The sequence below is a fragment of the Podarcis gaigeae genome (assembly GCF_964106915.1).
Source record: "Podarcis gaigeae genome assembly, chromosome: 3".
Lineage (NCBI taxonomy): Eukaryota > Metazoa > Chordata > Lepidosauria > Squamata > Lacertidae > Podarcis > Podarcis gaigeae.
The window spans coordinates 106,244,388-106,254,497 of record NC_139680.1 but is presented as its reverse complement, the minus strand read 5'-3'; the positions used below and the strand labels follow the sequence as shown (position 1 = coordinate 106,254,497).

At 45.5% G+C, this 10,110-nt stretch overlaps 1 long non-coding RNA gene across 1 annotated transcript; it reads left to right on the top strand.

The window, feature by feature from the left end:
* The first annotated feature begins 1,434 nt into the window (after positions 1-1,434).
* LOC310842138 lies at positions 1,435-8,924 on the top strand. The gene is made up of 3 exons (XR_014562918.1): positions 1,435-3,374; positions 3,891-4,976; positions 5,205-8,924. It is a non-coding gene; the product is annotated as an uncharacterized lncRNA (long non-coding RNA).
* The last annotated feature ends 1,186 nt before the right edge of the window (positions 8,925-10,110 follow it).

Genomic DNA, 10,110 nt, shown 5'->3' with positions numbered 1-10,110 from the left:
CCCAGGAGTCGGGACCAGTGTCCTCACCACCAGAGGGAGGAGAGGAGTCAGGTTTGGCAACGCCCACATCAGGAAGCGGGGAAACGGTCAGAAGGAAAGTCACCGGCTGGGCGCGCGCGCCGAGTTCAAATGTACAGGAGCGCGGCACAGCAGGGAGCCCGGAAAGGGAGCCAGGTCCTAAAGCCCGCCGGAGGGAGGGGCAAGACTCAGGAGGCTCCGCGTCAGAGGAGTCCAGGAAGGAGGGAACCCCAGAGGGCAGAAAGACCCAGCGAAGGAAAGAGCAGCGTAGGAGGTGGAGCCGGGCTAGAATCTTAAACTGGTGTGGGTGGAGCAGTGAGTCAGAGGGGACTTAGCCGGTCTAGCGTCGAGACGTGGGTCTGCGCGCCCAGAGCTTGGAAATGGAAACTAAACTTTAATAAAGACTTTTGTATATAACATCCACTGGGCGTTGGTCCTCTGTGAGCTGGGACCTAGCGGCAGTCCTGACAGGTGTGTTCTTTTGCCATTTACTCATCTGTAGCCCTCGGGGAGAAAATGTCTCGCACAGGCCTAACCATAACCAAAGTTACATATGTGTGTGTGTGTGTGTGTGTGTGTGTGTGTGTGTAAAGTCATTTGCCCACATTCTTCTCTCCCTACCTTGTCTGCCCCTCCATCCCTGTGTTGTTTCTGTACCATGTCACATCCACAGCATACATTTAAAGGACATTTATATCACTTTAACAGTCAGGGCTTCTGCCCAAAGAATCATGGGAACTGTAGTTTACCCCCTCAGAGAGCTATAATTCCCAGCACGCTTAACAGACTACATTCCCCAGGATTCTTTGAGGAAAGCCATGTGCTTTAAATGTAATGCTGTGGATGTGACCTTAGAGACTATAAGCTCCATGGCAGCTGGGCCCTATCTGTTTAACTCCATGTTGCCATGCCAACTGAGGCCCAGCATGAGCACCAAGCACCCAAGGGGCAACTGTTGAAGCTCAAAAGGACCGCAGGGACCACTGGCATTGACACTTGTTTTGGGTTCCCTACATCAGGTAGCTGGGAGTTGCCATTTTAATTTCTGCATTGTGGACATTGTGGAAATGAAAATGGTGGCTCCTGAATCAAAGTGTCACCGCCACCACTGCCTATAAGGAGGCCCACTGATATATGAGGCAGCCCATCAGTAGTAACAGTAGTTGTTGTTGTCATAGTAAATAAGTAGTTCATCAGATCCAAATATTGAGTTTACCTTGGTGTGCTTTTATTTATTTAGTTTACCTAGGGTTGCCATATTTCAAAAAGTGAAAATCCGGACACAAACGTTGTGAGAGCACTTTTGGGGGGCAAATTTTTTTTGGGGGGGGGGGTTGGAAATCCGCCATAATCTACACTTCCGACATGGGTTGCCATACATCCATCCAGGCATGTTTAGCCTGGAGAAGAGGAGGTTAAGGGGTGATATGATAGCCATGTTCAAATATATAAAAGGATGTCACATAGAGGAGGGAGAAAGGTTGTTTTCTGCTGCTCCAGAGAAGCGGACATGGAGCAATGGATCCAAACTACAAGAAAGAAGATTCCACCTAAACATTAGGAAGAACTTCCTGACAGTAAGAGCTGTTCGACAGTGGAATTTGCTGCCAAGGAGTGTGGTGGAGTCTCCTTCTTTGGAGGTCTTTAAGCAGAGGCTTGACAACCATATGTCAGGAGTGCTCTGATGGTGTTTCCTGCTTGGCAGGGGGTTGGACTCGATGGCCCTTGTGGTCTCTTCCAACTCTATGATTCTATGATTCTATTCTATGATTCTATACATCCAGATTTTCCCAGACGCTGTTTCTGATGGCCGAATCCAAGCTACCGGTATGTCCAGGAAATTCCAGGTGTGTGGCAGCCCTAGTTTACCGCCCTTTATCTGTAGATCTCAGGGAAGTTCACAACATGACTAGGAGCCACCACAAACAGTCCAAATGAGACCTCTCCTCTCTTCCAATGCACCCTTTATCAAAACAGAGACATTTACTGACAAGTGCCCAAGTCGTGGGACAGCTTTGGGGCCCAAATGCAAGGGAACCCCCAACAAAAGACTTAACTGGGACAAATTCAGCAAAATCTCTACAAAATCTCTAAGAAAGGAAAAGAGCAGCTGAAATCCCTCCCTCACCCACCCAAAGGGAGGGAGAACTTCAGGCTATAGAGATAGCACCTGTTAACTAACGCACCATGCTCAATACATTGACACCCATAAATGCCATGCGCTTCTCCTCCAGGTACAATTAGGTGTGGGAAATTAAGCTTCCTACTCACCCCAAGCTGCCCCAGAACAAGCAGAGCCTAGTTTAAACATTCAGTTTTGATGCTGGAGGAATTATCTTTGCAAAGAGTACAGACAGACAGACAGACAGACAGACATCAGTTCCCCACCCCAAGTGCCTTGAGCAGTGCAGCTGCCCCTTCTAGGCTGTATCCCCGCAACCAAAATATAAAATAAAATAAATGTAGCAGTGCTCTTGGTAATAAGTAACAGTGAAATGTTCTGATTGGTGATCTAGTGTAAGCTTGGGGGAATGTTTCCCAGTGGGAGACCTTGTCAAGTCTGTACATCTCTGATACCCTTCATTAGTGATCTCGAAGGGGAGCCAGCCTCATGCCAAAGGAATTCACAGTGACACTGAGACTCTGTGACAGCGTGCATATGGAAATCCAGAGGGGAAAGAGGCCAGTTGGGTTCATAAGGCAGTGTTTTTCCAGGGTAGACCACCCCTTGAAAGAATGAAGCCATATTTACCGCAAGCCTTCAGGCCAAGACATCAGGACAAGCAGGGGGTGGTGCAGAAGTGGCTTTGTTGGGGAAAATAATATTTTCATAAACCTGCATTTTGATCACTCTGTTTTCTTTTGAGTCTATGGCCTAGCTGAACTGAAAGGGCCTGTACCTGCCATTTTACAGCACAGAACTAGCTGCTTTTGGGTACTGTACATAGTGAATGTCTATTCCAGAATGCTGAAAAGAATAATCCGTTAGACTCTATGAGGTTGCCATTGTATGCATGAAAAGAGAATCAGCTAGGCATGGCAATTGTGATTCATCTTGAATTGTTTTGTAGACTGATGAAATAGGACATTAGAAGGCATTTAATGAGCATTTGAGGGTTAACTGCAATAGATTTTGCTAAGTGTTAAATCAATCAATCAATCTATCTCCTTTATTGGCATAGTAAGAGTACTTCGTATACATGGATTGGATAACAAAACATAGTAGGAGGTAAGACTGTCCAGATGTTGGGAGATACAAAGGTGATTCTAAGGACCTATGGAGGATGTAATTTCATGGTGTCACTCAGAAATATTGCTACATTCTCCACAATGTCATCCTTACCATTATTCAACAGGTAGGTCATCCTGGAAGAATCAGTGCGATAGATCCCCTCCTCCTTCAATAAGGGTGGCCCAAATACTTAAAATATATATTTGCATTAAATGGGCAGTGAAATAAAACGTGGTGGATTCGACCTGTTTTGTGCCATCTTAAATCAAGGATGGGAAATCTGTGGCCCTCCAGATGTTGCTAGATGACAACATTCATCCTTCTTGACCACTGATCGTGCTGACAGGAATTGGGAGTCCAACAGCATCTGGAGGGCACCATCTTCCCCACCCCATATTAAATCAAACTTTACATTTTTACATTTCATCCAAGCAAAGTCATCATAACAAGGAGAGGTCTTCTGCCTAGCTTTGGTGGAGAAACCCTTTTGCTTAAATCTCTGTGTGTGTCTCGTCATCCTCCACACTCCCTAGAGCAAGAGTTCAGAGGGTCAGGCCACTTCTGTGTGCAGGAAGGCATTGCTGAGATTTTCAAAGCAGAAGCCAATGATCGGTGATCATTTTCTCTTGTTTTCATGCAGCTGTCTCTCAGGAATGCAATCTTTTACAGTGGAATTTGGCATCCCTGAGATCCAGAAGAGGGGAAACCAGCAAGTATTTCTGCCAGATGGGCTGGAATGCACAGGGGGTGGGGGAGAAACTAGGTCTGTTTAAACAGAATTTTAGATCTGTATCACTTAAACATGGAACTGGATTCTTAAGTCATTATTGCAAGATTAAACGGTCAATGCAAAAGCAAACCGAAGACCAGCCCAGACATGATGGGGTCATCATTCAAATCACCCCTATAAAGTGTGGTATCTTAGAATAAAAACACAAAGAGGAGGTACTGAACCCTCTCCCTTTGGATCACAGCAGTTGGTTGCTCCAGCAAATTTACTTTATGCCTGGCACTAGTACTAGAAATGACCTGAAAACATAATAAAACAGCCTACCCAGGGCTTGTAAAGACATTAGTCTTTTGGGGCCTGGGCAGAGCTTGTCTAAAGCAGCTGGTCCCTGGCAGGGGCCCCTGACCAGCTTAGCCCCATCGAGGCCTGAGGCAAGTGTGACACTGCCTCCCTTTCTCATGGACCAATTTGCAAATACCTGTGTACATTTCCACAGTGGACTTCCAGTTCCCAGAACTCCGGGAGGTAAGGAAGTGCAAACAGAGTGGTGTGGACAACAACACAGTACAAATACATCCCATCAAGGACCGCCCGATAGTGCAGATGGGAAACCATTGAGATAACAGTTCAATTAGAAGTACTCATGCATGGGCAAAAGCAAGCTCAGGAAAAATGACCCATGTGCATGACCTATGTGCATATTAACTCTCTGATGTGTACACAGTCTAAACGCGGATGATGTTGTTGTGTTTCTCCATTACTTGCGCACTGAGAACAAAAGTGTCAAGTAAGAAATGTGTGTTCCACATTGTGCTTCACAATTCAAATCAAAAAGTGGCACGTGCTGAGACAAGGCCTACTGCAGAGACTGGGGAGTTCAGCTGTTTGTCAGGGACCAAAAATGTCAATACTTCCAGTTTAAGGGAGCCCGAAGGTTCCTAAAATCCTACAGCTGAGGTGTATTTTGCAAGGGAAAGCAAAAATGCAGGTACAGTGGTACCTCGGGTTAAGTACTTAATTTGTTCCGGAAGTCCATTCTTAACCTGAAACTATTCTTAACCTGAAGCACCACTTTAGCTAATGGGGCCTCCCACTGCCGCTGCGCCACTGGAGCACGATTTCTGTTCTCATCCTGAAGCAAAGTTCTTAACCTGAAGCACTATTTCTGGGTTAGCGGAGTCTGTAACCTGAAGCGTATGTAGCCCAAGGTACCACTGTACATAGTTATGGAGGTGCATGTGTCTTGGCCTATGATTTTGTTGCTGATAGTATTTAAATTGTTATTTTTAAGTACCTAAACACTGCTTTTTATATTAAATTAAATGGAAGGCAATCCCTTCCCATAGGCGTACTATCTATATGAATGCAGATTCATCACTGGGCGTCAGCGATCTACAACCTGCACTGAAGTTAGTAATTCTAATCTGCACACTTGAATCTCAGAGATTTCTCTCTCTCTCTATAAAGTCCAAAGGTCACTGGTAAGAGAAGAAGAAAAGTTCTGATCAAAGTCTTATACAAAAGCTTGTTATCTGCTGGCCAGTAAACTGGGACTGATTATGTCATGAACAACAACACAAGGACCAAGGACCGGGAACACAGGGCAGCCTTAAGACTTGAGGGTGTGATACGAAGAGCAAAGTCAGGTGCTGGACTTTCCTTCATTGAAAGTTGTTAAACAGAGATTGTATCTCAATCTGTCCTAGGGTTCCCTGGAATGAGGCCTGACTGTTAAACCACTCTGATAATTGTATCTCTGTGAGGGGAGCTACAGACCTAGCAACAACTCTCAGCACCCTTAACAAAGCATAGCTCCTATAATTCTTCAGGGGAAGCCATGACTGCTGAAAGTGGTATCATAGTGCTTTATAGGGAGAATAGCAGGGTTCCAGGTGTGCAGCCCAGCAGGTTGGGGGAAAGGCATGGAAAAGGAGATGAGCCAAGGAGCTAAATGAGAGAAGAAGAATTCTGGCATTTAGCCTCTCAATGCATCAAGGAATATAAAGAGAGGCTTATCAATCTCTGGACTGCCACCAGAAAACAACTCAGCCCAGACTTGGTACTTCAAGGGCAGCGATTTGCAAAAAGCTTTTCACAATGATGGGGGCAGGGGGGGGGATTTGCTAAAAACATAGAAGCTGGGCTCAGTAAAAAAAGAAGTTGGCAACCCTAGTTGTGAATGACACAGGGACATTCAGCAGGCCTCACACTTGCAAGCTCTAAAACTACCTATAAAAGTAGGCAGGGCCTGTTCTTGTTGTAGCTCTGCAGCCAGCAGAAACTGGAAAGACTAAAGCACCATCTTCCCCTCAAAGTCTCTTTCCCCTGTGGCCAAAATGCAACAACAAAAAACAGACACCGGGGAATGGTTGGATTGCATCACATGGCCATTCAAATAGCAGCACTGCTATTAAGTAAAGTTGCTTCCAGCAACCTAACCAGGCAACGGGAATTGCATTACACAATCATTTCATAACAGGGCATGCTTTTACGAGTTCTCCGTGTGCACCACTGTCTTCCATTAGAAAATCTAAACTGGTATTCGTCCCCCTTGTGCAAACTGGGTTTCGAAAAATTACCTTTGCTTGGGCAACGGTACTTGCCGCAGTTATTGTAGGAGCAGCAAGCAAGCAGAATGCAGGAAAGAAAATAAACATTGGGCTTAGACAGGAGGAGGAAACAGAAAAGTAATTAAACATTTGCATTACTAGGCCTCTGCAAATGCTGCTACAGGGACGTGCCCCAAGCACTGTGTATAAAACAGGCAAATATCCAAATGATTCTGTGTCTAAATAGGCAAATAAACTGAGAGAGAAGATAGAAAACTCTCCAAATTGTTTGCAGTCAGACAGAAGAAGCAAATTTTTAGATCCTGGGGTTTGTACATTAATATCCTATATACTCTCCCTTTCCTTTCCAGCAGATCACGAGGTAAACCAAAGCACTGCAGATTCTTTCTTACATTTATTCTGCTTTTGCCTTGCTCAGCTGTATCCTTGAACTGTGCTAAGGCCTATTGAACGCAACTGGGCTTTTGACACAAAGGTTAAGGCTGCATATAGTCTCCCAAGAACAAACCATTGTTTTACATTTCTGCGCACGTATTCTCCCCAACTTCCACTGTACTTTCTCCCAAGTTAAGCGCATGCAGGATTGCAGCTTAATTTGCTTCTGAAACCCTAAACGCAGGAGTGTAATTTACCCCCTGCCTATCAAATAGTAAGAGGAACCTATGAATGTCTTGTAACTCATTTACTTAGCAGCCTGTCAAGACTCAAGCCTACTTACTGTGGGATCACTCTGAACATGTGGGACCTTAGTGGTATCAGGCAGGTTTCCGCCTGCACACCAGAGATGGGGATCATGTGGCCCTCCAGATGTTGCTGAATGACTTCCCCATCACCTCAACATCTGGAGAGCCACTAATCCCTGTGGTACACCCTTTTTGGTCAAAAGAGTGAATTGCAGGATAAACCTGCAAATAATTATCTTGAACAGTATTCGGATATAGTAGGAAAAAACTAAAAGTAGATGCTCTTTTTCCTGAACAAGCTAGCGATAAGGCCAGTTCCCTATTAAAGCTTTCGCTTGAATCTTGTATAGCAGAAAAGAAAAGACCGCTGGCTTGCAGCTGATTTCTGCTGCAGAGAGAGTTCCTTTTCTTCATGCTTTGGCAGGAGCAGGCTCTGACTCCGTCGTCCACCATGAGCGGTGATGTCATTGCTCATAAGGAACACCTGTTCCACGTGTGCTGCACTCAAGACACAGGCCCAGCATTTATAAGAAGGGCAGACGCTCTGATCTGTCTTTCACACATGTAATCTAGGCAGAGGACCCTGCTGTGCATGGAACACGATAAAATTGTGCAAAGGAGGATGGGTAAAGGAACAGAATGATTCGGTGTTCTGAATCCAGCACAAGTCCCTCTGGAGAGGCAGCCTTTACTCCCAGGTGGCCAATTCACTCCTGACCTTAAGGCATTATCTTATTTTTTTGACTGCAGATGGCTATACACATTTTGATTTGTGATGCTACTATGCATTCTCTCTTATCCACAAATTCCAGTTTGTCTAGCAATTTATAATTTTTACACAACTAAGCCAGCTGTGGCTGTAATATATTGGATGTTGCAGCCCCTTGCCGTCATTTTGGAAGCTGATCAGTTTCCCAAAGGATGCAGCAACGAGGCAAAAATGCAGCTTCTGCCAGAAATTAAAGCAGCTTAATTCACACTGAGAAACAAAACTAGGTTTTTAGGTTATCATCCTCAATGACAAAGAGGGAGTCACTAGGACTCCTTGGATCATTGTTAGCAGAGAGGCACTCTCACAACGGAAACAAAAATGCTTTTTTCCTCTGCGAAAATGACTGGGAGAGCGCAAGATTTGTCAATACAATTCTGATGCAATGCATGGGCTAGTTTTGGAATGTAAGATGGTATACAAATGTAAGATGGTGTGCTCCACACACTCTTGCCCCTGACACCCCCTCCCCACAATGCAGCCCTCAAACCGGAAATGGTCCCTTCCTGCTTTAAGGGGATGTAGTATGCTTGCATGTGCTGTTTATGCAGAGACACATTGTGCCCTTCTGCAAGAGCCCTGCATGGACCAGCCTGCCAAGCGTCAGGGCTGAGAAACTGCTGGTTTGGTCACATCATTGCAACAGTGTCCCTTTTGGCATAGCAAGGCAACCGTTCACCTGGAGATGAGTGAGTAAAGAAAGGAAATCATAGAGTGGGGATGGGAAAGAGGCCTGATCAGAGGTTCAAGGCCATATTCCAGCCAGGCAAAAACACTTGGGGAGTAGACTGGAAGAGTGTCAAGGGACCAGGTGGAAAGGGCCACATTCATTCTCTGGACCGGAGATTCCCCAGCTGCAGGGTAGAAGCCAAACCTGCTGCCTGCTGCAGATGAACACAGCCATTTAAAAAGGGGGCAGCTCCTTTCTCCTTTTGTTGGGCATACTAGACGTGCTTAGACATTTGGCTGACTACACAAAAGCTGCAAGCAGGGGTGCACAAGAGAGCAGTTCTCAGGGTCTCTGCATGTATTGCACCACCCGCCCCCAACCCTGGACCATCCCTGTGTTCGCTTGAACATAAAACCCCACATGCAATTGGGAATCCCAATAAAGCAAGAGTCCCCTCATTTCACAGAGAAGTCTCGTGCTCAAGTGAACACAGAGACCTTCCCCATGCAATGAAAAACAGATTGGTGGTGGCTGGGGTGACTCACATCAGGACAGTTATGTTTGCCCCACCCCCATGTGCCCCCTGAAGCTGCCTAATGCAACTGCTGTAGTGAATGTTGAGAACTGGCTTTCATAGGTAGTCCTGGGAAACATGAAACAAGAACCCTATTCCATCTTTGGTGGACATGTTCAACAACCCAGGGGTTTGGGCGGGCAGAGTTTGGATTCATTTCAAATGTTACAGCCCAGATTGTAATACTGTTGGCCTTCTATCTCAGGATCTCTAAAATTGTTTCTACCACACAATGACTTTTGGGACTGGTTTATGCCTGCAAGCTAGATAAAGGCAGACTGACTTTCTGGAATGATTGACCTCAATTCTGGGAGGAAGAGGAGAATCGACCCAGTACTTCAAAGTTCATTTTAATTGCTGGGGGTTATATGCATAACAGTGTCAACATATTTTTAAATAAGAACCATGGCCATTTAATGCAAACAGTCATGTACACACCTGACACCTGCACTCTACAGCTGTGCCAGTTTCCTCTGCAGATTGCTGCTGCTGCACCAGTGGCACCTGCATTCTGGTGCGACAAAATACCCTTGTATGTAGACAAATTCATGGGGGTAAAGTCTACTGGTAGCATTTTGAACTGAGCTCAGAAATAAGACCCAGTGGATATATTTTAGTACTGGTGAGGTATGTTCTCAGAGACCGATGCAAGTTGACCTTCAAGGAATTGTCTTCTGAGCTAACTGCAGTTTCTGAGTATTCTTCAGGGGTAGCTCCTCGTTTGCATTGCAGTAGTCTAACATGAATGTTACCAGGGCAACTGCAGCTACATCCACAAGAAAAGTCAGATCATCAGCCTCGGCTCGTAAAGGTGCTCTATGCCACTGTAGTCAGCTGGGCTTCTGGTGACAAAGCTGGATCCAA